We start from the raw sequence: 6995 nt of genomic DNA on the forward strand, positions 1-6995 counted from the left end.
TATAAATAAGACCACGACACTTATGTGTTAGATTGTTCGCAAATTCTGCCTTTGTGTTCCACTGTTCGATTAGAATTAATCTCTATTTTATCCGTTTATTTGAAAAGATTCTGCACTTTATAAATAAGACCATAACGCTTATGTCTGGACTGGGTATTCGCAAATTTTCCTATTGTGTTCCACTTTTCGAATCGAAATAACATCTAGTCTATCCGTTTATTTGCAAAGTTTCTGCACTTTATAAATAAGACCATAACGCTTTTGTCTGGACCGGACATTCGCAAATTCTGCTTATGTGTTCCACTTTTCGAATCGAATTAATCTCTATTTTATCCGTTTATTTGCAAAGTTTCTGCATTTTATAAATAAGACCACGACACTTATGTGTTAGATTGTTCGCAAATTCTGCCTTTGTGTTCCACTGATCGATTAGAATTAATCTCTATTTTATCCGTTTATTTGAAAAGATTCTGCACTTTATAAATAAGACCATAACGCTTATGTCTGGATTGGGTATTCGCCAATTTTCCTATTGTGTTCCACTTTTCGAATCGAAATAACATCTAGTCTATCCGTTTATTTGCAAAGTTTCTGCACTTTATAAATAAGACCATAACGCTTATGTCTGGACCGGGCATTCGCAAATTCTGCTTATGTGTTCCACTTTTCGAATCGAATTAATCTCTATTTTATCCGTTTATTTGCAAAGTTTCTGCATTTTATAAATAAGACCACGACACTTATGTGTTAGATTGTTCGCAAATTCTGCCTTTGTGTTCCACTGTTCGATTAGAATTAATCTCTATTTTATCCGTTTATTTGAAAAGATTCTGCACTTTATAAATAAGACCATAACGCTTATGTCTGGACTGGGTATTTGCCAATTTTCCTATTGTGTTCCACTTTTCGAATCGAAATAACATCTAGTCTATCCGTTTATTTGCAAAGTTTCTGCACTTTAAAATAAGACCATAACGCTTATATCTGGACCGGGCATTCGCAAATTCTGCTTATGTGTTCCACTTTTCGAATCGAATTTTAATTAATCTCTATTTTATCCGTTTATTTGCAAAGATTCTGCACTTTATAAATAAGACCATAACGCTTATGTCTGGACTGGTATTCGCAAATTTTCCTATTGTGTTCCACTTTTCGAATCGAAATAACATCTAGTCTATCCGTTTATTTGCAAAGTTTCTGCACTTTATAAATAAGACCATAACGCTTTTGTCTGGACCGGACATTCGCAAATTCTGCTTATGTGTTCCACTTTTCGAATCGAATTAATCTCTATTTTATCCGTTTATTTGCAAAGTTTCTGCATTTTATAAATAAGACCACGACACTTATGTGTTAGATTGTTCGCAAATTCTGCCTTTGTGTTCCACTGTTCGATTAGAATTAATCTCTATTTTATCCGTTTATTTGAAAAGATTCTGCACTTTATAAATAAGACCATAACGCTTATGTCTGGACTGGGTATTCGCCAATTTTCCTATTGTGTTCCACTTTTCGAATCGAAATAACATCTAGTCTATCCGTTTATTTGCAAAGTTTCTGCACTTTATAAATAAGACCATAACGCTTATGTCTGGACCGGGCATTCGCAAATTCTGCTTATGTGTTCCACTTTTCGAATCGAATTTTAATTAATCTCTATTTTATCCGTTTATTTGCAAAGATTCTGCACTTTATAAATAAGACCATAACGCTTATGTCTGGACTGGGTATTCGCAAATTTTCCTATTGTGTTCCACTTTTCGAATCGAAATAACATCTAGTCTATCCGTTTATTTGCAAAGTTTCTGCACTTTATAAATAAGACCATAACGCTTATGTCTGGACCGGACATTCGCAAATTCTGCTTATGTGTTCCACTTTTCGAATCGAATTAATCTCTATTTTATCCGTTTATTTGCAAAGTTTCTGCATTTTATAAATAAGACCACGACACTTATGTGTTAGATTGTTCGCAAATTCTGCCTTTGTGTTCCACTGTTCGATTAGAATTAATCTCTATTTTATCCGTTTATTTGAAAAGATTCTGCACTTTATAAATAAGACCATAACGCTTATGTCTGGACTGGGTATTCGCAAATTTTCCTATTGTGTTCCACTTTTCGAATCGAAATAACATCTAGTCTATCCGTTTATTTGCAAAGTTTCTGCACTTTATAAATAAGACCATAACGCTTTTGTCTGGACCGGACATTCGCAAATTCTGCTTATGTGTTCCACTTTTCGAATCGAATTAATCTCTATTTTATCCGTTTATTTGCAAAGTTTCTGCATTTTATAAATAAGACCACGACACTTATGTGTTAGATTGTTCGCAAATTCTGCCTTTGTGTTCCACTGTTCGATTAGAATTAATCTCTATTTTATCCGTTTATTTGAAAAGATTCTGCACTTTATAAATAAGACCATAACGCTTATGTCTGGACTGGGTATTCGCCAATTTTCCTATTGTGTTCCACTTTTCGAATCGAAATAACATCTAGTCTATCCGTTTATTTGCAAAGTTTCTGCACTTTATAAATAAGACCATAACGCTTATGTCTGGACCGGGCATTCGCAAATTCTGCTTATGTGTTCCACTTTTCGAATCGAATTAATCTCTATTTTATCCGTTTATTTGCAAAGATTCTGCACTTTATAAATAAGACCATAACGCTTATGTCTGGACTGGGTATTCGCAAATTTTCCTATTGTGTTCCACTTTTCGAATCGAAATAACATCTAGTCTATCCGTTTATTTGCAAAGTTTCTGCATTTTATAAATAAGACCACGACACTTATGTGTTAGATTGTTCGCAAATTCTGCCTTTGTGTTCCACTGTTCGATTAGAATTAATCTCTATTTTATCCGTTTATTTGAAAAGATTCTGCATTTTATAAATAATAATAATTGTTCAAAATTTTACCTCACACCCGATATTACAAGTACAAGTGAGCCAGGTGATGAAGATTGTCAAACAGTGTGACAGATGAAATAGGAAGAGAGAGAGAGAGAGAGAGAGAGAGAGAGAGAGAGAGAGAGAGAGAGAGAGGATGAGAGAGAGATTCGTTTTTTGTTCAAAATTTCTCTCTCTCTCTCTCTCTCTCTCTCTCTCTCTCTCTCTCTCTCTCTCTCCCCTATATTGCACAAGGTTGTACTATTTTACTATTTATCAAGAACAGCCAAGGTGGCAACCCAGTCTCTGTATAAACTAAGCAAGATGGCAACAGGGACCTTGCTCCTTATCCAATGCCGAAGCTTTAATTTGAGTCAAACGGTTTGGTTAAAAAAAAAACACCCAAAATAAGTTCGTGTGTGATGGAAGTTGAAGTCGGCTTATTATAAAATCGTTTATGGTCTGTTTGGATTACCCTTTTTAAATAGAAAAGGTGAATATAACATAAACTTGAAGAATAGGCAAGCTAAATGAAAATTAAATTGACTGATTAAATGAGTACGCGAGGCTGAGTTGCGAACGACTACTGGGTTCCGACATTCCGATCCCAGTGTCATTCATGTTCACCGTACCGTGTTACTGTCTACACACTACACAGCATTGTTAGTGACTGGTCATGTCTTTTTTGTTTGTATGTTTTACGCAAGCTTAATAAAAATTAAATTGACTGATTAAATGAATACGTGAGGCAGAGTTGCGAACGACTCATGGGTTCCGACATTCCGACCCCAATGTCAGTGTCAGTCATGTTCACCGTACTGTGTTACTGTCTACACACTACACGGCATTGTTAGTGACTGGTCATGCCTTTTTTGTTTGTATGTTTCTTTAATATGGGTCAATTTACAAAGAATAATAATAGAAATGTTCAAAACAAAAACTAGATTCACTATTACGTGCCTGTAATGAAGTGCTTTCCACAAACCGTGAGCGAAAATGATGGTGGAGGTAATGGCAACCATGTGGGTTTGTTATTGCTTCCTGCCTCCGTCAACCCACGCATCCAGTTGCGTAACCTACGCTGAATCTGACCAATAGATAGAATGCGCTTGGCCAAGGAGTTCACAACATTGCCATCCGGAAGTATAACGGACCAACACACAAACTCTGTGTAACCATGAACGTTTATAGTCAGGTTAATACTGTTTAGTGAGAACAACTCACAAACGCGGATGGCAAAAACAATAACAAAGGCCTGAGTGACGTCATCTTCGAACTATCTATAGATAGTATGAATTTGACGTCGCTCGGGTCTTTTTTATTGCTTTTTTTTTTTTTTTTTTGCCATCCACGTTTATTAGTAATTCTCACAAAACTGTATTAACTAGACGACTTCAAATTCTGCCAAAAAAAGGACATTTGGCAGAAAATCTGCCAAATTGGCAACCCTGGCTGATGGCTCTGAAGAATTACATCGGCTTACGTATGAGTTGTCTCAGAGTGTTTTCTTTATTCGTCCTTAAAAAGTTCGAGCTTTTATATAGAGCAATATCCACTAAACGTGCTCAAAGCGCTTTACAAAGGGTCCCTGAACAACAGCAACACGTAACATGTAGATCGAGACATGACTCTTGTTCGGCGAATATTTTTTTTCCGAGAGAGACAACGCTGTTAACGGTCAGGTACTCATTTTACACTTGGGTACGTTGAGAGAATGTGAGTAAAGAGCCTATTCCAAGGACTCAACGATGCGCCTAGCGAGGCTCGAACCCAGGACCTTCCGATCCGAAAGCGAGTGTCATACCACAAGACCACATAGGGGTACACACACACACACACACACACACATACACACACACACACACATGTGGAGTGGTCTAGCTAACTAAAGTCAATTTAGGCCCAAAACAAGCTGATGTCGGAAATTTGAAATTTTACAAGACACAGATACACGCATCCCTTTATTTTCATAAAGTCACTTTTACCAATTTAAAATGTATTGAATTCCTTCAGAGACATTAGGCTCATGTCGCCGGAGGTTATCACTGTTTCTATAGCATGGAACGGACAAAAACAATCTCTTCTTGCTACCCTTTGGATATGATGCTAGTCTATCGCAAAGTACTTTCCGCCAGATTTAACAGAACCAACTACCCAGTCACTGATTGGTAGCAAGGGGGGAGGGGTGTTGGGGGGGGGGGGGGAAGAGAGTCGGAAAAATATCTCGTCAAGCAGGATCCATCTCCATCCTTTTGCGTGTGAAGCGAGTGCTCTACCGCCTGACCCATCGTGAGCCCCGTAAAGTCACGTATTACAGTGCTCTACCATCTGACCAATCGTGACCCCCGTAAAGTCACGTATTACAGTGCTCTACCACCTGACCCATTGTGACCCCCGTAAAGTCACGTATTTCAGTGCTCTACTACCTGATCAATCGTGACCCCCGTAAAGTCCCGTATTTCAGTGTACTACCACCTGACCAATCGTGACGCCCGTAAAGTCACGTATTTCAGTGCTCTACCACCTGACCGATCATGACCCCCGTAAAGTCACGTATTTCAGTGTTCTACCACCTGACCTATCGTGACCCCCGTAAAGTCACGTATTTCAGCTTGAATCTTATAATGTAAAGTAAATATACAGTTTTTAGTATCAGGTAGTAGGAAAGAAATGTGACGTCACTCGGCTTTGTTATTAGTTTTGGACAGCTCATCAGTGATTAGTTCTCACTAAACTATATCAATCAGACTATAAACGTTAACGGTTACACACAGTTTTGTGTGTTTTGTGTGTGCTTAATCTGTCTGGCGGATGGTGTGAGTATCTTACCATAACCCATATTCCCAATAGATAGATCGAAGAAAGATGACGTCACTCCAGTCTTTGTTGTCGTTTTTTGCCATCCGCATTTATGAGTAATTCTCACTAAACTGTATTAACCTGACTATAAACGATCATGGTTACACACAGTTTTGTGTGTTGGTCCGTTTTACTTCCGTATGGCAATATTATGAGTTTCTTAGCCAAGCGCATACTATCAATACAGTTTCTTCTCCCAACACGATAACACCGTTGGGTGACGATTAACTGTTGCTGTCCACACCAGTGACAAGGCGTTGACAGCTATTTACAAACACACGACTGGAGACAATGTGTTGTCAATGTCTCTTGTTCTTTGATGTGCTCGGCACAGCTCTTTCAACAATATTATTATATCATATTCACATTATATCTGACGTCAGGACACTTTTTGGTGGCTCGGAGTTTTGTTTTGTTTTTCTTTTTGATGATTTTAAATTGGTCTTTAACTGTTTTGAACTTTTTCAATTTTTTTTTAGTTATTATTTTTGTTCCTATTTTTGTTTTTTGTTTTTGTTGTTTTTTATTTTGCGGGGGGGGGGGGGGGGGGGGGGGTTTGGTGTTTGGTGTTTTTTTTTGTTTGTTTTGTTTTTGTTTGTCTTTGTTTTGTTTTTTTTTTGTTTTTTGTTTTTTTTTGCAGGGTTTTTTTTTTTGGGAGGAGGGGGGGGGGGGGGTTGATGCTTTTTAAAAAGGCAGCGTTTAACAACGATGTGATATTCGCTTTCGTTCGAAGTGCGATTACGACAGCTGAAGTGATACAATAATTAGATTCAATAGTCTGGTGTCACGTCGCCCAGCAACGGCGGCCATCGTTGTTCTAAATATAGAAAGTCGATACTTTTTATTCTTCATGCTGGCTAGAACTTTTCATATGTCTTGTGATCAGAATGTGTAAAAGTCAAAACATGATCAGATTTATAATGTGTTTTTTTTCTCTGGATACGCTTTTCGGAGAAATATTTCATAAGGGCGTCCGCCATTGTTCCGATAGTTTAGAACCAGTTGCTAAGTTACCATGCGTCATTACGGGGGAAGTGACGTTACAACTGTTGAAGCGTATTGATGGTAGAAGGGAAGATGTGCAGCTTGGAGTAGGTTTGTTTTTTTTCTCTTTAACGAGGTCATCTAAAACATTAGAGTAATTTCCCTTCACATCCGGGTGAGTTATCCGTTACTATGGGTAACAACAATGAACTTAAAAGCAGTATTTTGCAGTCGTAACAAGCAAGCGGGATGTTGGTT

The sequence above is a fragment of the Berghia stephanieae genome, chromosome 10 (assembly GCF_034508935.2).
Source record: "Berghia stephanieae isolate SIO BIC M18660-M18661 chromosome 10, UCSD_Bste_1.3, whole genome shotgun sequence".
Taxonomy (NCBI): Eukaryota; Metazoa; Mollusca; class Gastropoda; order Nudibranchia; family Aeolidiidae; genus Berghia; species Berghia stephanieae.